This window comes from Podarcis bocagei (genome assembly GCF_964188305.1).
Source record: "Podarcis bocagei genome assembly, chromosome: 4".
In the NCBI taxonomy this organism is placed as follows: Eukaryota; Metazoa; Chordata; class Lepidosauria; order Squamata; family Lacertidae; genus Podarcis; species Podarcis bocagei.
In genome coordinates this window covers 30918868-30941145 of record NC_138128.1, presented here as the reverse complement: position 1 = coordinate 30941145, position 22278 = coordinate 30918868, and positions in this window count along the sequence as shown.

Here is a 22278-nt window from a genome sequence, read left to right as displayed (position 1 = left end):
GGGAATTAGATCTTGTCTTTTTTAATTATAAGATAGTTTATCCTCACCAGTCAATCCATCCAGCTCACAGCACTCCACATCGTGCAGAGAAAGAGAAGAAAGAAGCTAAGAACAATAACTACATTAATATCCTGATTTGGAGATTGCAGATCTCCCCTTCATCTCATTGAACAGTTTGCTAGTTGGTGGGGGAACGAGAGTCTTCCCCCCAATAGAAGAATGAGTTCAAGGAGAAAAAGGGCAGGTTCAGCAGTGGACATGCATCCCATTTATCCAGTTTTAGAACTCTGACCTTGGGAGATAAGTGATCATACTATTAGTTTATTCAGCTCCGGCCCTTGAGCTGATACGGCTCATCTTGACTTGAGCCCAGCAGAGTATAATCCCAGAGTCCGCAAACAAAAGGATGAGGCAGGTATGGCTACATTGCTATACTTTATTTCTAAGCTATACTGAGAACACACCAATGTACATCTTGCCTCTGTGAGACGCAGAGAGCAACTCCAACAAAGAAACGAAAGAACAAAGAAACAGGAAACCAGTGAACGTCACATCCAGTCTCCCTTTCCCGTGGGAACCCAACAGTAACTTGACTGTGGAATGAAAACATAGTCTTGTGACTAGAAGCTGCTGCTCAGTGAGGGAAACAGAAACTAACACACACAAGCTTCACTACTAGACACAAAGGTCCCCCAAACAGGACAATGATGGTGGCACTGCACATGTGGAATGGTACGGAACCTAGGATCAGCACCAGATTTCTTACTGGGTTTTTCTGCAGCTAAATATAATGCTAATTCATTTAGCATATCATCTGCTTAAAACTTTAATTTATAAATGATGAATAATCACAAAGTACCTAAGTCTGAATATCAAATGTGAAGAATTATCCACACTTCTAATAACAGCCACTTGCTTAGTGATAGCACAACAATAGAAGACATTAAGGGGGCATTCCTGTGGCATAATCTGCCAGGTTGAGCAGTTCAAGATGCACCAATAACTCCAATTTAACCAGGAGGTTCTTGGCTCAGCCAGGCTCAGCCACAATAAGCCCCCTACCCAGAATCAGCCAAAGATATGCTGGTTTAATTTGCTCATCCTAGGTCAGATGGGGATAAGCCAGCTGAGGAGAAGCTGAGTGAGTGGAGGTGAGTGTAAGTCTCAAAAAAGTTGTGTTCCGGAGGTATGGCAGGGGCAGAACTCAGCAAGAGGGACTTAGGCTGGATCCTAACTGTTCAGCCAAGTCATGTGATCTGACAAAGCAGGTAAAGGTAAAGGGACCCCTAACCATTAGGTCCAGTCGTGACTGACTCTGGGGTTGCGGCACTCATCTTGCTTTATTGGCCAAGGGAGCCGGCATACAGCTTCCAGGTCATGTGGCCAGTAGAACTAAGCCTCTTCTGGTGAACCAGAGCAGAGCACGGAAATGCCGTTTACCTTCCCGCCGGAGTGGTACCTATTTATCTACTTGCACTACGTGCTTCCAAACTGCTAGGTGGGCAGAAGCAGGGACCGAGCAATGAGAGCTCATCCCGTCGTGGGGATTCAAACCTCCAAGCTTCTGATTGGCAAGTCCTAGGCTCTGTGGTTTAACCCACAGCGCCACCCACGCCCCTCCTGACAAAAAGGGTAGTTTATGTCAAACCCTTTTTTAAAGGCTTGTTTTTCCTCTGACAAGCTTCAGCCAGCTCATCTAGTGGTAGCCTTGCTCCTGAACAAGGTTTGGATGCGGCACAACTTTCTCCAGCTTAACTTACACCAGCTTGATTTACACCAGTTTTCTGTGCCTGGGATTGCTCCCTTCTTGGAGGATAGTCTTTATTAAAAATCAGTGGAAATTTACAAATGCTAGTCTATTAACAGTGTATGTGTCTCCTCTCAGAAGTATGGTAAGTCCCACTGAGTTTATTGAGGTATACTCCCAGTAAAATGGGTATAGAATTGCAATATATGCTCTAATAAGCAGGACTCCATTCATCAGCCAAAGAAGTTGGATAGATGAAACCATTTCTTCTTACCAGATCTGTTAAATTGAATGCATACGGTACATAGCTTCCCCTTGTATATTGATTAGCTCAGCTGGATTTACTGTTTCCCAGGAATCCTATGTACACACAATCCTATGCATATTTACTTGGAATGAGGGGGGGGGGGTCCCACTGAGTTAATTGGGTTTACTCCTATGAAAGAGCTCACTGGATTGCAGCCAGAGTCCCCACAAACTCTCAGTTCTGGTTGCTCAATCTTGATATCACGTCAACAGTCTCTATTGATCAAATTGCCCACCAAGAGTGAGGCCAGCAATTGTACCAGTATAAACACCTACCATATTTTTCTGTGTATAACACACACACACACACACACACACACACACACCGTGTATAACATGACCCCTATTTTGGGGGACTCAAGTTTATGAAAATGGGGGGAGAAGACCCCCGTGTAGAAAACAACCCCAGTTTTTTAACATTATTCTAGAGTAAAAAAAACCTAGTCTTTTACACGGAAAAGTACATTATATACTATTATAGTGGTAGCTTGGTTCTCAGATGCCTTAGTTCTCAAAAGCCGAAAATCCGGAAGTGTTCCGGTTTTCAAACGTTTTTCGGAAGATGAATGTTCAAAGCAGTTGTTGTTTCTGGGGCACCTGCACCAATCAGAAGCTGTACTTTGGTTTTTGAACATTTCAGAAGTCAAACGGACTTCTGGAACAGATTTGGCGCTTTTTTTGTTGCTATTTATTTTGTGTTTTTATTTTTAAGGCTTTCTTGGGTAATTTGTTTTTGTAACTGTGTAGACCCCAGTTCAGCTACTGATTGATTAATTGTGTGACTGTGGAAATGGATAAAAGCCCCCCATCCAAACAATGACTATCATCAGTGCAGGTAAGAATTATTATTTTTTTAAATTTTTATCATCTACAATACTGTCTTATTTGTTTTATAGTGCAGTACATTTATTATTGCTTTCATTTTATGGATCAATGGTCTTGTTAGATAGTAAAATTCATGTTAAATTGCTGTTTCGGGGGTTGTTTTTAAAAGTCTGGAACAGATTAATCCATTTTGCATTACTTTCTATGGAAAAGTATGCCTTGGTTTTGGAACACTTTGGTTTTGGAACAGACTTCCGGAATGGATTAAGTTTGAGAACCAAGGTACCACTGTACTTAAGACAAACTTACAGCTGAACATCATAAAGTGGACAGACACAGAAATTACAAAAGATCAGGGAAAGTCAAATCACAGGCAACCACCTACCGCTAGCAGAATATAGATAAGCTCTTCATGTGGTTTGCATGAAAGCTCAGCTAGCACAAATGGCAACACGTTATGTTTACTCGTAAATGTCAGATATTCCACTAGTGACATTATTCTTCTGGTGCCTTGGAAAGCTTTCTGGCCATTGTAACGCACAAGTTCAAAAGTTATGTAATGTGTGCACCACATCTTCTCTTGGGGGTTATTGGGATGAACATCTGTCAACATAAATCAGAAAGTGTCAAGAACCAGCAGAAAATAGCTTTAGTGCAAAGAGTTCTAGAAGGTCTCTTTGCTTCTAGGAACTACTTCTTAGCAGCTGTTTCTGCTACCAATAGATCCTGTGATAAATCAGACATCAAAAGGCATGAAATTCCACAATGACATCTGATGTTGTGCAAGTTTAATAGTGAAAGTCGGGGATTTGTCATGTGATGAGCTTATGCCTGTTAGAACTTAAAATGCTTAAAAAGAAAACGAAAAAACACCTGCACATGCACACACACACAAATAAAGGGTGGGGGAAGCACACCAGAATTTATTTAAAAGGTGCTTAATAAAAAGAAATGCCCTAAAACTGACAGAACCTACATTCTGGGCCAATGGCTTATTAACATCAAATGAATTAGGTACTGCAGTGTCAAGTGTATGTGGTGTAGAGAAGAGGATATTGCTTGCATTGCATATTAAATATTCAGTGGGCTGCTTTAGACATAGCCAGTGTTTTGGGGGTAAAAACAACAACAACACAATAGCAATGAGGTGCCAGCATTAATTTCAGATTAAAAATACCGTGGGTGGCAGCACAAAATGGCTGCCACGGGCAGAAAAAATGTACCGGTACCAGTGAGTTCTATCATACAAAAAGCCCTGGACATAACATTTCTAGCCTAATAAAACATCTTTAACAGGCATATGTCCTACACACACTACCCTTCTTCCATTGCGTACCAACCTCAGCACTTCAGTCCTTGTTCCCCAGTACATCCCAAATAGGGAAATATTATTTAATGTGGGGGAGCAGGAAGTCATTTCCATTTTAATCCAGACATACCTAGTTCGCACTTCCCAAATAAGTGAACCAAAACCTCCTTCGAAATTTGCACCTGTCTGAATTTTGTGATGCAGAAACTGTGCACAAATACAATATATATGCAAGTGAAAATTATAATCGCATTAGGCAACATTGCTTGCAAACATGATGTATGAAGCAAAACTGTGTGCAAAACTGCATATATTAAGATAAATGTACAGAAAAATGCATATGAATCATCATTCTTTTAAAAATTCGCAAATAGATGAAGAAATGAAGTGACGGTTGGAAAAATGAAAAACCGAGAGAAACCAAAATCGACAAATAATATCGGTGTACGAAACAGAATCTCAACCCTCTTTTACTATTTCAGATGTAATGAGAGCTGTGATCAGCTGGAGGGTAAGGAATCAAGGTGAAAGGAGAAGGAAAGGATTGCAGGCCCTGCACTCATATTCAGCTTCCTAAACCATGGTTTGATCTTAAATATTTGGTCTTATTCATTTGCATCATTTTATCTGCCTGTAATTCCACAGCAAACATTCCTGCAGTTGCAGCAAAATGTCTGCCTTTGAGGAAAGGCAAGAGGGTAGCCATTAGTAGATCCTGCATTACATACCTGCATGTTCATACTAAGTTATCTGAATAAAGCTATCAGTTGACCTCTTGAAGGTCACAAATTACCATCTGTAAAGAAGAAATGCACATTGCAGACCATACATGAATCCATTTTTGCAGATCATAACAAACACTGCACTCAAAGAGCTGCAGAAAAGTCAAAAGATAATACATGCACAAAATAAAAAAAGTCATAATCATAACTATCTGGCTAACTTCAAATTAAAAGGACATCAGGCAACATTTTGAGAAGCTTCCCATCTTTTTATTTTTAATAAAATTCTTTCAACCAAATTACCAGAGGGCTAACCACTTTATTATTCAAGGAGGAAATGATTGAAAGCTTTCTTTATGTTTCAGCCAAGTGCTGCATTAGCAGAACAATTTTGTAAATTATTAATCAGTAAATACATGTAATAATACATTTTGATTTTGGAAGAGAGGGCGGAATAAAAAAAGGATTAATTGATCTCCCCTCCTCAGTTTACCTGGCAGCAAAATTCAAAGCACAAAAAAGTGGAATAATTAATACTGTGCCTTCACTTACATTGTAAACTCAAAGGCTACTTTCCAGGTTTTTAGACTCATTTCAGAAAAGTTTTGCTTACTTGTTTATGGAAGGGGGGAAATGGCATCCTAGTTCTATGCACAACTACAATTGAATTTCCAGTTCTCCACCTTGCATTTGCGTTCTGATTTATGGCAGAGTCAGACCTCCCCCCCCAAAAAAAAAAAACACCTCTGCAAGCTTCTATATTTTCAAAGGAAAAACAACCATGGTTCTCTGTCCCTTGAGCTCTCAGTGCAGCCTGAAATCTATTGGTGCCGGGCACAGCCCTTCCAATTTTACAGTGCAACCAGGTACAACCCATCAGCAAAATGGAAAGTTAATGCCCCTGCCAGGGGGGTGCGGGGGATGCGACCGCCCCGGGTATCATCCTTGAGGGGGGTGACAAATGGCACACCGCGGGGGTCGGCACTTACTGTGGTGCCTGGCCTGCAGCATGACTGAGCCACGCGTCTCTCCTGGGAGTGAGGCGGTGGCTTGGGCCCCCATGCTGCCCGAAATGGCAGCATGGGGCTTGAGTCCACCAGGCAGACTCTATGGGCAGCTTGCCACAGCACCACCCTGGGCGGATCGCCATGGTGCCCCCACGCTCAGATCGCCGCAGCGCCCCTATGCGCAGATCGCCACAGCACCCCCTGCGCAGATTGATGTGGTGCCCCCGTGGGTAGCTCACCCCGCCCCCGCCACTTCAGATGCCAGAGCAGCTGGCTTACGCCTCTGGCCCCTGCTGTCCTCCCACCCCACAGAAGTCTTACTTACCGGAGTCCAGGGAAGGAAGAGCAGTGAAATCAGAGGCAGAGAACTGCAAAGCCCTCCTTGCTTTTCTTTTTATTTGCTGAGCAACCAGCTTAACCTCTTCTCTCCTGGTGTAAACTGCAACATAATCGAGAGATATCTTTGAAGGGCACCCCCTCCACGCCCCCTCTGGTGTGAGGTGGGCAGTTAGGAACCTCTGGCATATGCATTCTATAACAGTGCCAATCTGCCGATTCTACTGTGTGGCATGATAATGATTTCATAATCCGGAAAGATAAATAATGCAAACGAACTTCTCCAAAATCACAAGGGGAGGAGATTCCAATTAATAATCTTCACTTTGTTGTTCCTTTTAGCTATTATTTAGTTAACTCTCCACATTTTCTTGATAATGCAATATTTCAATCCGACTCATCATGATCATCATCGCAGGTGTATGTGCTATTAGCTTTTAAGTGATAAAATATTTCTTCAAATATTTAGTATCTTTATTGCCTCCTCTTCAAGCTATTTTCCTTGTAAGCTGATGCAGTGTTTTCAGGGTTCTACTTCTTCTTCATTTAAAAGCATTTCTAAACCTCTTAATATTTTAAAAGTTTGTAACTGGTGTACAATAGTCTTCAGAGGATCAGACACTTCATCAATCACAAGAGTGCCAAGGATCACAATGTGGCAACAGTGCAAAGTCAACTGAGAGTGAGGACAATACTTCCTGTGATCATTCTGAATGAGTAAACACTTTCACCCCATTTTAGAGAAAACACCGGGAAATTGCCAAAAAGGAACATACTTTTCACTCCTGATTAAAGATATTTGTTTGTTCGTTTTGCAAAAAGTGACCCCTATTGCTTCAGCCCAAACTAGCAGATAACATGACCTTAATTTTTATTTTAAGTATAAAAATGAAGCCAATAAGAGGATTGCAAAATATCACGTGCCTTTTCTAACCCTTCACTATAAGCACTACTGGTTTTTCAGCCTGCTCTCCCTGTTCCTTTTGACTATTTTTACCTTATCTGCCATTAACTCTAATTTTGGCTCTAGCATTTGCTCTGCTGGGTCAAGGGTTCAAATTCCAAATCCTCCAGAGGAATCAGGTGCATCTCATTTTGTGCTCTGCAAAGACCAAACAACAGCAATAATAATATACAACAATTTGCAGGCAAAAGAGAGAGAGAGAGAGAGAGAGAGAGAGAGAGAGAGAGAGAGCAGTAAAACCACCACAACAAAAACCCTGTTCTGCAGATTAAATTCATACATGTCCAATGTGTTTTTCTTTTCATTTTTTTAATATGGAAATTTAAAAATGTTTACTTGAAAATTGTAGAAATATGAATATTTGTTCTGAAGTAAATCATATCACAAAGAGACATTTGTATTAAAAATAATATGATATTTTATTATTAAAATGCTACTTGGTAGGTCAAAGGCAGTTTAATAAAAAATCTGAAATATCTTTTTTGTTAAATATTCAACTTAAAACCTTTTGCTACTCTCTCTCTCTCTCTCTCTCTCTCTCTCTCTGTGTGTGTGTGTGTGTGTGTGTGTGTGTGTGTGTGTGTGTGAAGAACAAATTCATATCCAAAAGCAAGTGACCAAGACTATTTTGAAACAATCTAATGAAGGACATATTTCAACATTTGCAATGGCTTTTTAAATGAGGATATTCTGCTTTGCAGGACAGGAGGGAGAGATCTATCTATATTTTCTTTTTTGCATGCTAAAGAATGAAGTGAAATGGGAAAAGAGAGTATAAAAGGACAGCATCCATCATTTTATTTATTTCTATTTGTTATTTATTATATTTATTTGTTAATGAAAATATATTAAAAATACAGGGGGGACAGAATCATTGGGTCACATTTGCAATACTATAAATATAATCTGCACGTATGCCATCCAAATATATATTATTTACATTTATTATTTAGTTATTTAATCATTCATTGAATTTGTTAGTTGCTTTATCTTGCCTAGGGCAACCCAATGCAACTTACAAAAAAACACTCATAGGGACATTAAAGCCAAAAAGAAAAAGAAGTACGTTAAAACCACCCTGCCCACTTCTAAAAGGCCACAGAGAGTTAAAGGCCAAATGCCTGGTCTTAGAAGAAAGTGTTTGCCTGGCACCTAAAGATATATTAAGGTGATGCCAGGCAGGCCCCAAACAAAGAAAAGAAGACCCCAAAGGTGCACAAATAACAAAATATTTCGAGATTTCTTCCTATGCTGGTTCCTTTCCAATTTTCTGTCACTAGCCAAATGCAACATCTTTGGATCTTGGCATGGCAACAATCATAAATGTTCAAAAAAAAAAAAGATGTTTGTGATGGTATGCCAAAAAACTGATCCTCCATATGTCAGGAGGTACATGTGATCTGTTTGATACAGACTGGGAGCCATGCAACATGCACCACCACATAGCCAAACAATAAATAAATAAATCCAGAAGAGCATGTGAATCGACCTTTATTCTGCTGTCTAATGTTAATAAGGTTTTCCTTGGCATCTGTCTCTCAGATAGTCCCCGACACCATCTTTTTATAATGCACAAAGCATGTGGTCTAATGCTAAGGATATGGTACTAAATAAGACTGATGGACTCCTGTTTCACAGTATCATACACATTCACCTGCAAAGAGTTTAAACAGCAATTCGGCTCTGTATTGTAAGGATTATTCCTTTAGTCCTTCCCTGGGATCTTTCTAGAGCATTGAAGCTCCTCCTGGATGTTTTGTTCATTTCCTGGGAAGCTATTAAATGGGAATAGTTAGCATAGAAAATTAGATCATATTCCCTGTTTGATATATTTATTTGTTTCAATAGGTTGGGGTTTTTTTAAGTATTATTTTTCCTTCGCCTTGGTTATTGCCAGAATAGTCCCTTGCCTTCTGAGTTTTGTCAAAAGTCTGATTTCACCTGTACGCTTGATTGTAGTACCTTCCGACAGGCTGCAGGGAGCTTGCCTCTCGCTTTCTTTGGCATAAATAGCTTGTAGGAACACAGGAAGCTGCCTTATAGTGAGCACTACCAAATGAAGATCAGCCTGATCCCCAACTAATTACAACTGGCCACTCTACTCCAATTTTTCCTCTACTCCAACTCCGAAGAGGGTTTCTAGTTTTGCTTTATTCACAAGGTCCTCCTGAGCTCTGGCATGATCCTGTCTCCTTTGGTTGCCCACCAATCCTGACTTTGGGCTTGCTGCTCAATTCTGCATCCTGGTTTTACTGGACTAGCTTAGAATCCGGTGGATTCTTAGATGACCCACCTCCTCCCATCCTGAATACCCCATTTTAATACCCCATTGTGCTAGTTACTGCCACCTCCAGCAGCTTCTGCTCATCCACATTTTCAATGGACACAGTTGTCAGGAGCTCGTCCTGCACTGGAGCAGGACCCTGGCAGAGACACATGCCCGACTGGCACATTCTCTCCCTCCTGGTCGTTCGTTCTGGAGCTTCAAAAGCTTTCTTCTGCCCAAACATCACAGCAACCGATGCCAACAGACACCTGCACACTTAGGGATCCGCAGAGTCTGCACAGTTCGCGTGACAGACCTCAGCAACTCAGCATTTTGGCTAATCTACTTTATTTACATATAAACACACTCAGAGCACTGCAACATGGCTCCCTCTCTCTCTAGCATCAGACAGCAAAGAGAGAGAACAAAGGACAATAGTGCCACTATACGGAACACAGTAACACAAGCATCCTGTCTCTGTCACTTCCCACTTTGTGGAGTCAAAACATACACCGTCATGTGATAGACAAAAATCCCATGACTGCAATCATGGGACAGGAATTCTAACAGTGGGGGCTTCCACAATGGCAGAACCCAGCAGAGCCAGATGGAGAGAAACATCCATTGCATCCTAACTTCCTCCAGTGTGGCAGGTCAGGGCTGTTGACTGGCCTGCCCGTCATTTGGTGTGCAGCAGTCAGAAGTTATATCTGCCCTAAACCTGCAAAAGTAGGATGGTGTGGCTCCTTCACTGCATGATGACAGTTGATTTGCATTTTTCCACTTAAGAATTATTGGGATGGGGAGGGGAATACTACTGAGGGATAGCTAGGTCTGTTGAAACCAGACGACTCTCAAGCAAATTAGGATGCATATTACAACTGAAAGAAGAAACGCAATGCCAAGGCAGAGAGAGCAATAAACGAGATTTTGCGCCAGGCAAAAATGTTCCCTTTTAACCAGGTCTTTGGTTGATGTGATTGACACCCCGTGCCCTCTTAAAATGTGGGGGTTTTGTGGGGGTGGGGTATTGGGTTGTTTTTATTTTGGTTATGTATTTTGTAGTTTTATATTTTGATTTTATTCTGTGAACCGCCCTGAGACCTCTGGGTATAGGATGGTATATAAATTCAATCAATCAGTAAGTAAGTGAGTAAGTAAGTAAATGAATGAATGAATGAATGATGTGGAAATGTGGAGAAGTGAAGCCTGGAAAAATAAGAAACTGAGATAAGCCACAATTAACAGATTCTCCCATCCCAAACATGGGCTCTTCATCATGGCCTTACAAACATACAGCATTGTCTGCCGAACATCCGTCCATGATGCTGTTCCCTGTTGTCTGCTTCTCATGAGTGAATCATGCTATAGGAACAGAAAGGGATTGTTGCTCATGACAAATCATCATCACATTTTTTTTTGCAAGCCCCCTACGCTGCTTTTTTTAAAAAAAAATTTATTGGTTTTTCCACTTTTATAAAAACAAAACACACACAAAAAAGACACAAGACAAGAACATGTATAAATTCCGAAAATCCTAGTTTCCTAACCCTATTCCCAGACTTCCCCCCACCCCCCTCGTGCATCCCAATTCCCAAGATTGTGTCAGCAATTTGGTGTTTCTCCTCTTAACCATCTTATTACCTTTTTTATAAACAAAATATAGATTTTTCCTAAGTTGGACTCAAGTTCTCTTCCGTCGATTTCTCATTTTGTCTTAATTAAAAGTCATATTAACTAAACCTAAAGGTCTTGAGTGTTTTTAAGATTCTCTTCTTCCCTCCCTCCCATCCCCGGTTTTTGTCCCTTCCCAATACATATCCAGAATAGCAGTTCTTAGCCTGGGTTCCTCACGTCCGAGGCTTTCAAGTCTCTTTCAGTCCCTCTCCGCCGGTCTTGTTGGTAGTCCTTTATGTCGGTCATCAAATCTGGAAAGAGTTCTTTCGCCATCAAACCATATTCTCTTCCCACAAGGACATTTGAAAACCACTGCTGAAAAATTTCCACAAATCCTGCATCTTCAAAGTCAAAGTCAGAATGGAGGCCCCAATCATATTTCTTTGTTTTAAGTTCCTGTGTTCCATAGACTCCCGGGGCCTCCTCCTTCATCTTCTTCATCTTTCGCAGACTTGTGGTAGATGTAATCCAAAAATCTCCTTGCTTGTATTCCACAGATGTCGGCTTTTGGTTATTACTTCCCAGCTTTACTTCCTCTTTTTCTTGTTTAGTCTCTTCCACCTCTTCAGATATCAGTTCCCATTCAGCTGTGGATTCTTTCTCATTCAGGTCCTCAATACATACAACAGAGCTGCCTGTTCCAGAAGTCAAGGTCATAAGTTGTTTATTCATAGCTAAGCTCTGCTCTTGTAGAATTCCCACCAATTGAAACATCCTTTCGATTTCCACTAGTAACTTTCCATCCACAGCCATTGTATCCATTGTAGTTTCACAGAATTCCCCCTAGGGGGAATCTGGTTACTTATTAGTCTTTTCTCCAACAATCCTTTAACTTATTTTTATTACTTTGTTTCCAACAATCTTGGTTCAATTGTAGCTCATCTTAGTCCAGAGGGATCTTAAATAGCAATTTTTCCACTCTAAACTGCCCGCTTGACAGCTTTGACAGCTGTCAAACTCCGCAGCTCTTACACAGGCACAGAGACAGGACGCTCCCGGGCCCGGGAGGGGGGGTTGTTTAAAGCAAAAAGAAGGCTTCCCAGTCTCCACTCTCCATCTCAAAATTTCTTTTAACTAAATCTTGGAAGTTAGTGTCCTTTTTAACTCACCCCTCCAAGGGTAGGCTCTCCAGCTTAGCACTTTGTCGTTGCTTAGATCGTCTGCAAGGGGGGGGTGCGGACTTCCTTTTAGCACACCCCCCGGTCGTCTCCAATTCAGGGTAATGTTTTTAAAATCCAATTCCGTCTTACTCACGGGTTCTTTCTTTTCAGTCCAAATTTCAAGGAAGGAAGTCAGCGCTCTCTGGTCATGGCTCGCGGCTTCACTCCACCGAGGTAGCGATCGACTCTCAGTGCCACGCCGCCCTCCGTATCCTCTCCGCAGCCTTTAAAAAGGCTCTTCGTGGATCGGGGGGGCGCTTAAGGCACCCGCCGAGTCTTCAGTCCGCAGGCTTCCGCGCCTGCGGTTTTTAAGGGTCCCCGCGTCGCCGGCGCGGCAAAGACCCGTCCTCGGTTGAGCTGATTCCCTCCGCAGCTCGGAGGGAATCCGCCATTTCCAAATCGCGCCAACCCGGAAGTCCCCCCCCTACGCTGCTACCATGCTGGACGAAAAACCTACAACAACTCCGAATGCATCAGTATTTTAAGGATTTCCGCGCTAAAAGTCTAATGCAGCACAGTTTTCTTCCTGTTCAGCTAGCATCTTATTTATTCCACAGAATAATTTAGGAAACATATAGGTGTTCTGACAACTGATTTGTCTTCATGTCGTTGAGAATACACCTGTTTATATGAAAAGCATATTTCAAGGGCATTTCTTTCTTCATTTTACAAAGCAAGAGAGTTTTCTAGATAAAAGTGAAAATGAGATGGGATGTGTGGTGTGTGTGTGTAGTAGTAGTAGTAGTAGTAGTAGTGTGAGACAATATGGTTATTCTGTGCTATTCATTAAAAAAGAAGCTGTTGCTTGCAGGAAGCTTTAATTTATATGCTGACAAGTCAGGCAGGAGTTTGTTAGGATAATTACTCTGTTATTCCAGAATAACAAGCAATTATCATACTAACCTTGCTATCCCATGCCATGCACCTAGCCCCAGTTCTTAAGGAGGAAATCAAAACGCTTCGGGCACAAATACTGTCACATTCCTTCAAATACTTTTCCATCCATGCTGGCCATATGAAGCTGGCTTATACTGTTTTAGATCACTGGCCTACTGGCCCTGCATATGATTTTGTGTATTTTAACCAAGATTTCAGCTTTACAAAGTGTGCATGATTTTTATTTGACTGCATTTTGTTTCAATGATGTCATGCTTCCCTGCCCTGGGATCATTTGGTGAAGGGCGGATTATGAATATTACAAATAAAGAGATCCAGTCCAACATTATCAACTCTGGCTAGCAGGAGCAGAGCCTCAGGTCAGCATCTTTCTAGGTCCCTGTTACCTAATCCTTTAACCAGAACATTTTGCATGCAAATATTGTGCTCCACCAGTTAGCTGTGATATTTCCAGTGCCACTGTTATAGAATAGCTTTGTTTACCGCTCTTCCAAAAATAGTCGAGAGATTGTGAAATTTCAGTCGTGCACATATGTGTGCAGTAGTCACATTAGATATCACCCTCTGAGCATGTGGCTGTTATGTATATATCTATAAAAAGGAAATCCACAACTCAGATATGTATACAAACTAGCTGCAGTGTATTAAGAGAAACAAACACATGCACAGATATATCTTGGACAATTCTGTATGTTGTGCATCTGATTCCTAGATCTCTGTATATTTATTTCTTCACTGAGGCTGGGAGAAACCAGAGGTACCTAGCCAGCCAATATAAGTGCTGCATTTAAGATCAGCCGCAGCATTTAAGAAGACAAAGGTACCAGGAGGAATTGGACTGCCCTGTTTTGCACATGGAGCATGAAACGGAGATTAGCAGCTAGTCCTAGCCTTCCCTCAAAAATCCCTGCAATGTGTTTGATTCAATTGATCCATTCAAAATACCATTTTTTCCTGATGTGTGCAGCTCATTAGCAATCCAGATTATTTCACACTGTTTGTAAGACCTAATTCAATTATTTCCCATCCCAATTACTTTATTAAGACCAGCTTCCATAAAATTATTGACAGTTCTGTCTCATCTGGCTGTTCCTCCCCCTATCTTGGCAGACTGCCAGCTGCGAGGAAAAAGCAGCTGTTCCTTGAGACGGGAATAATAAGCAATGCCAACTGATGCAATCTTTTCTGATTTCTGTTGAGCTGAAGGAGACTATTAGCATCTCTTGGAATTCTTCACTGGTTGCCCTTATATCTGCGTGCTCTTAAGGTTTTTAAGGGAAATACTGTGGGTAGAGAACATCAGGTGTATAATGAGACAGGTAAGGCAGGGAATCAGACAAGGGATATGAAATTGTTAAGGATTGTGTCATTTTTTAACTCTAATGTTACACAATCAAATTAGAGTAAAGTGGAATAGTTTTAAAAAAACCTTATTTTAAACTTAAGCATATAATGGCAATAACCATATTAAAATTATTATTACCTACCAAAGTATGTTCACACAAAATTAGCTTAGGTTCATACAATCGATAGATATAAAACACTGCATTTTGGGTGAGGTGCTTAGGAACTACGGAAATCTGTAATTTATGTTTCTCCTAGCTTTAAATAATTTCCCAATAATGTTACAGCTTTGCCTCTAGAGAAATCACAGGTAAATGATTGTCCGGCCATCTGTTCACACAGAGAGGTATGCCAAAAGGTCACTGACAGGTTTAAAGGGTAGCCTTTTAACCACCCACCAAAATTTGGACAAATACCAAACTTTCGTCTAATATAACATTTGACAGCAAAATATAACATTACAACAAGATGCTCTGTAAGAAATTCTGGTCAGCGTTGTGGTAGACACATGCCTTTCCTTTTTGTGTTTTTATGCTTCTGGTCCAAAATGCTCGTGTAAGTTTATTTACTTGAACAGAAGAATTGGGGGGGGGGGTTGGAATAGGATTTTGCAGCTGCCCCTGGAATAAGTTGGTGCTTAACAGTCAAAACTGGGTGCAAGTTTGAGAGGGCTCTGCCATGAATTTTGAGCCCCCTTGTGTAAGTGGGACCTGCCCATGATTTCCCAGGTGGCAAGGTCAGGTGGGATGCTGTAGCATCAGAACTGAGAAATGCTGCAGCCATTTGTCCGGAGTGTGGGAGCTGCCATTTCAATCTCCCCAATGTCTCTAAAGTAGCGTCGTTCTGCTACAGGGAAGGATTAAGGAGACTCATTTGCCTACCACAGCAGCTGCTTGGTGCATCACTCAGCACTGAGCAGGAAGGGATTTTATTTATTTCTTCTTAAGAGGGCCCAACAGACCAGCAGGGCAGTGGGCTCCTTTAAGAACTATTGACTCTTGCCACTCAGCGTTGAGAAGCAGTTCTGACTTGCAGGCTCCCCCGCCTTTTTAAAGTAGATGGGCCTCTAATGACCACGTATAGGTCAGAGAGGCAGCCTGCCACCACAATGCCATTTTCCCCACCATGTGTTCGTTAACATTAGGCAGGCAACCTCACTATATAGATGCCTACTGAAAACTTTTTGTTATTTCTGCAAGGCTATACAGACATAATTTAGTTATGTATACTTGTACAAAGTTTTTGTTGTTGTGTACAAAAGAATCATGGGAACGGTAGGTTTGTTTTTTTTAAGAGTGCTGGGAACTGAGAGGGGTAAATAAAGGTTTTCAGGATTCTTTGGGGGAAAGCTATGTGATTTAAGTGGATGGTGTTTATGCAGCCAAAATATGCGTTTTCTTGATAATTTAAAGTGTTATATTTGGTCCCCCTTTTTTTAAAAAAAATGGTTTTATAGATAATTATTTTATTATGTACACTGCTTAGATTTTTTTTCTGATTAAGTGTTCTGTATTTCCCTCCTTCAATAAATAAATAGAATAAAATAACCCTCAAATTAATGTCTGAAAAGTACTTACAGTGTGACACAACTGTAGAGAGACAGTACTATATACTTAATTGTACCGTGTCTCACATAGAGTCTCTATATTAGAAGGGAAATTGGTTGGAATTTGCTCCTTACAATGCAAATATGTAGATCTTCAAGTCAAACTGGAAGACTTTCTTCTCTACCCCCTCATCCCCGCCCCCAAGCTGTTTAGAAAGGTAAGAGGAGAAAACTGGAAGGAATTGTGCTAACATTCCAATCAATAATTTCACTAGAAGGGCATATTGATTAAATGAAGGGTAGAGCCTACATTTCCCATTGGGATATTTTGCTTTGCAGTTCTTGACTGATTACATGCACTTAAATCACAGATAAATGCATGGTTAAGATAAAAGCCTAAATAAATAGTTTTATTTGCACACAGCACTTCAGGGGTGTCATGCCAGTCAAAGTGCACAAAACAGCCTGGAAATGAATTATATTTATGCGTATACATGAGTAAATTTCATCATCAGTGCCGCCTTGTGGATCAGTGGCCTTTGTTCTGGTGGTCAACCATATCATTTGCCAATAAGCTGAAATAGTCCACTGTAGCAACTAGCTTATATTAAGAACACCAGTGAATTTGACCATGTTTAGGAAACCTATGTATGTTTGCAGTGTGTTGCTGTAGCAGGAAAAAGAACCCAATGGGGAAAGTCAAGAAGGGAGCTTGCCTGAAGAGTTTTGAATTCATTCATTTGGCATGCTTATACCCCGCCTACTAAATGAAGCTCTTGTGGCAGCTGGCATAATATATAGCAGGACAACAGTTACTATGGCAGGGCAAAGTTCTCTCCCTCCAGTGCTCCAGCTGCTACTCTGCAGTCTGGAACTGGTTTGCTAGAACAGCCAGATGTTAGGTCTTCATAGGTCAGGTCTTCCTCCACTACTGTTGCTGTCTCTCACAGCCTCTGTAAGATTGGTAGTCAAGAAAGTGGCAGCAGCTGCAAATTATCATTGTTATTTTACATTCTACCTCATCCTATTGGGCAATGCTTATAGGCCGGCAGGGTGGCAGAATTCAACCTAAATTGAAATGATTGGCTAAGTTGGCCCTGGCTGGAGAGAATTAAAGAGCCAAGCTCCAGTCAAGGTGGAAAATTGCTGAGAGTGGCTGTTGGTCAGCTGAATAATAATAATAATAATAATAATAATAATAATAATAATAATAATAATAATAATTTTATTATTTTATTATTTATAAGCTGCCCATCTGACTGGGTTCCCTCAGCAGCTGAAGGAAGACCTGGAAATTAGAGTTAGGCAGTGTGTGTCAAGGGACAAGGGTTGGTTCAGAGAGACTTAGGAAGTCTGAGAAGAGCCAGTGATTGATATCATTAGCTAGTGCTGAGCAGGTTTGCCAGGAAGAACTTGCAACTCCAGCGGCAGCCTTGAGGAGTCTTCAACAGCCAAATTTAAGCAGGATTGCTGAGGACCTGAGGCAACAGTGGTTGTGGGACCGGGGAGGGGGTGTGACAGCGGCAGAAGTCCTGAGAGACTCCAGAGGTGGGGAAGTGTGGACCTGACTGAAGTCATTGGTGCCCACTTGATAAGCGTTAACTGCCCCAAGTAGGATATAGAAGAACTGATAAAGGGGAACTGGCTTTAGGTTTAAATAGAGGGAGGAAATGAAGCTCACATAGCTTCAACTGAAAGTAATAGTAAATTTATAGTGTTAACCTATCTCATTTATTAAGGACCCATCACCATCTGCTTATATTAATAAATCATCTAAATAAAATATAGCCTCCTTTGTTTTCCCCTCTATATTTGCATCTGTGTTTTGTCTTATCCTTATCCTTAGCTACTGGTACTTAAAATGAGATAGAAAATAGATGATATTAAGATGTGCGGTGTCAGTGGTTATAAAGGGTAAGGTAAAACAGGTCATAGCTAAGTAACAGACCATAGCTTAGGACACAAACTAATGTATGAGACATCCCTCCGTAGTAAGTAAGTAAGTAGTGGGGAGTAAGGGGTTCTCCACAATAGCAAATGACATTTTTACTAGCTTTGTCCTAATATCTGGGATATATAGTCAGGTGACAACCATGTAAGTATAAAAATTAATGCATCTGTTTATCCCACCTCACCCCCCACCCAAATGATCTACTCATGGCATTTTCATGGAAGCTGGGGATCCTGTTCTCTATGTCACTACAGGGAGGCATCAACAAAACAGCCTTGGAGAATGGCACCTAATTGTATCTAAATGGAAAATGTCCTACTTGATAGAATGGCAATTAGCTGACAGTAAGAGCTAACTTGGGCATAATAACAGCTGGTAGTGTGGTTTTGGTCTGAGCTTTAGAGGCACATCACAGCCAAGATGTAATAGCCCCTTTGGAGAGATAAGACTGCTTAGGAGCTCGGCAAAGAAGGCAGATGTGTGAAGACTGGGATAAAGTGAGAGGCTCAGTTAAGTAGAAGGAGAGATGGAGCCAGGAGGAATCTTGGCACGTGGAACAATGAGAGCTGCTTAATGGAATGTAAAGATTTCCTAGAGCAGCCTTCCCTTACCTGGTGCCCTCCAGCATGGCAAATGGTCAGGGATGATGGGGGTGTACTCCAAAGAACATGGAGGAGACTGGGTTAGGGAAGGCTGGGCCAGGAAGTTTCAAAGACTGAGGCTCCAGTTCAGACACTAGCCAGTTTTTCAGATGGCTGCTCAGATGTTGCTGCACTTACGAAGCCCTCTTCTGCACCGATGGCCTACTTGGCTAGTATCATAGGAAGCTGCATCACACCAAACATGGAGCTCAAGCATTGCCTACAATGGCTGGCATTCTGGCAATCACTCTTCAGGGTTTCAGACAAGATGTTGGGAACTGAACAAGGAGCTTTCTGCATAGAAAGCATATGGAATGAGTCTGGCGTGTGTTCCTCCTTTCCGGTGCCTAAAATGGTGATCAAAGTTGATTACATCTTAGATGCCACATATACGATGCAGGAATATTGGTTGAACAACTCCAGCTGCCTGTCTGGGCACCATCTCCCCTCCTTACACTTATCCTTGCCAAACTGATCGGTTGTAGGCAATATAGAAAAATGGCCTACTGACTGGTAGCGTCATTTGTACCTTTGCTTTATGAGCAGAAATTCAGGAATTTCATTGGAAATGCAATCTGTTACTGCATGGAGGAGAATTTCCATGCATCGCAGTGTTGTAATGCTACACGATAACACAGATGCTAGTGCCGAGTAAGGCCTGTTTAAAGTGGGATTACAATAGCAAAGTGCTAATGGGGCCTCATGAAGGAGATGGAAAAGAAGCCAGTGGAAATAAAAGAATAACATTGCTGCTGGAGGGCAGTCCTGGAAAGGTTTATAAGGGAGCCATCTCCAACCTAGTACTAGCAAGATGTTTTGACTATAACTCCCATCAGCTCCAGCCAGCATGGCCAATGGTCAGGGATGATGGGAATTGTAGTCCGAAGAAACTGGAGAGCTCCAGGTGGGGAAGGCTGTTGCAAGTCATCGTAGGTACAGAGTAGCCAGATTCTTCCAGCATGTGTAGGACTAAGTGTGGCTTATAACTGTTAGTGCCGCTTTGAATTCTTGATGGAGGGCGCAGACCAAAAGGTCATAGAAATCATTGTTATGTAAAAAGAAGTGGGGAATGATGAATCTGGGAGCCATCACACTGCTTTACAGCTGCAAGGCATTTTTTCCCCTGGAAAACATCTGCCAGGTGTGTTTCAGGTTGCTCAACTGTACACAAGTGGACACTTTTTCTTCTGAAAGGAATGAATTGACATTCCTTCAAGCAGCCCACCAGATATCTCTGGAGTGATGTTAAAGGAAGCAAAGGACTCCTGCTGGTGATATGAGGAGTGATGATGAAGCAGGTTCAGGTTTTGCTACATTTTTGGTTTTTAAAAAGTGTTTTAAGAATAGGGAAGGTCAAGAATTCTTGCAATCATGGCCACGTAAGGATGCCTCATTGACATTAGACTGGAATATTGTTTGTCCTTAGAACAAAATATGTCATCTATCAGGTGCACTGAGAACTGACCAGCTAAGCGTTAATAGATTGAACATAGTTAACAAGTAACAAGTGGGACCCACAACAAAATACTAAAATGTATTCTCACCTCCTAGCCATAGGGCTCTTGTTCTGTAATCCATGCCTTACTTCAGGATAAGCTGCAAGGAACCCAATCCAGGCATTCTACTTCTGCCATTTTCATTTCCCTTTTCCAATTGACACTCAAAGCCTTAGCCACGGAACATGCTCAATCCCCACTGGGATGTTTGTGGGGCGCTTTCATTGTTTTGTATTTTGCATCTGCAAACCTTGGGGCTCCCCACCCATGTTGATACCATCCACTTTTTCAGTGACTCCTTCTTGACTCCACTTGTGTTGGCATTCACCACCTGAATTTGCTACTGGAGGGAGTAACTATTCTATAATGGCTGGATGGTATGAGGCATGAGCAGCACAGTATAATCAAATATAAAATAACCACATTCCTTACTGCATTTTAAATGAATGTATCTGCTGTGCCTAATGTGCAAATATCTGAACAAATTTGGGTCTCCAAATGTCAGCTACAACCCATGGTTTGAAGTATGAACCAGTGACTTTTGTTCTAATGCACCATGAAAATCTTTCTACACATCTTTGGTAGCCTTGCTGGTTAATAACCCTTGGGTAGGATTCATCTAATGAATCCCACCAGTAGAAGCCCAGCAAAAGGACTTCTGCTTGTACAATATGGCTTTACCTCCTCTCTTCCCCCTGCGCACCGCCTGCAATTGGCTAGGGCGGGGTGCCAACTTGAATACTGGGGTCTCCAGGTCAGCCCTCCTCCACACACACACACACACACACACCATTTGCACACACCATTTGCACACGCACGCACGCACACACACACACACACACACGCACACACACACACACACACACACACACCATTTGAATGGCAATGCCTATCAACCTGGGGGGCCTGCCCCCCTCAAATATTTTATGAGGGGTGAAGAGAGCTCAGCCCCTAGGAGGTGGGTCCTATGGGCTTGGGAATGGGTCAGCAGAACATTATAGAGGTGGAGGAGAGGGTGTATTGTTCAGTCTGGCAAGCTGAAATGCAGCAGTGGGGGCCTGCAGTCCTCAAGATGTTGTGGGACCACTAAACCCATCTGGTTGTGACCAGAGACCATGCTGGCTGGGGTTTCTGCAACTGGAGGACCACAAGTATATGATATATAGCTTTTCGAAAACGTTGCTTCTCCCGCTTTTAATGTTGACAAATTAAGCACTGGGCATACCATGGTCCATACAATCAAAATGTGCATTTTGTTCTGTAAAATAATGTCTAAACATTCTTTGAAATAAGATCTTGCACATTAGAAACCTTGTACATCCTATATATAGGTATGGGACACCCGTCATTTATTCCATCATATTTCAGCCTTCAGCAGAACACATTGTGCTGTTATGTAAAGAAAACATTTCCTAATTCTTTCTTTATGCTGGCAATTCTTTACAAACATACGTTTTGCCATTCAGCATTTTACATGCATTAGCAGTAGTCACAAAATGCAAGCTGCAATATTGTATGAAGCAATATAGTAATGTTTAGGTATGCAGGCAAGCCAAACTGGATAATCTTTAGATCACTAAAGTCCACACTTGTAATGTAGCATGCAGTCATAGGAAGACAAGACTTTAAATATCCCTGGAAGTACTTTACTAGGGAGAATAGTAATTGTGAAATATCACATCCTGCCTAATGCTGCTACACAGCTGCATATGGAAAACATCAAGCTCTGGAAACACCAAATATCACAATATCAAATTGAAAGAGTTGTCAGCACTGTTTATTTAAAATTTCCCTCTGCTTCCAGTGAGTCAACTTTTACTTGAACTCAGGTGCTGTCACCACCTCAATAGTTCTCCGACGATCACAGACTTCCAAGGCAGATGAAACTTGAATTTCTTCCAGAAGAATAATTTAAACCACACCAAACTAAGAATATCACAAAGAGGCATGAAAGATTTTTTAAAAATAGTATTTTAAATGCAGGCTTGAAATTTTTGACTGATATGATCTATTAGTTTCTATGTTAAATTCCCCAGAAATATTCCTCTTGTTTGTTTTGTTTCCCATCCAAGTTTTCACACATT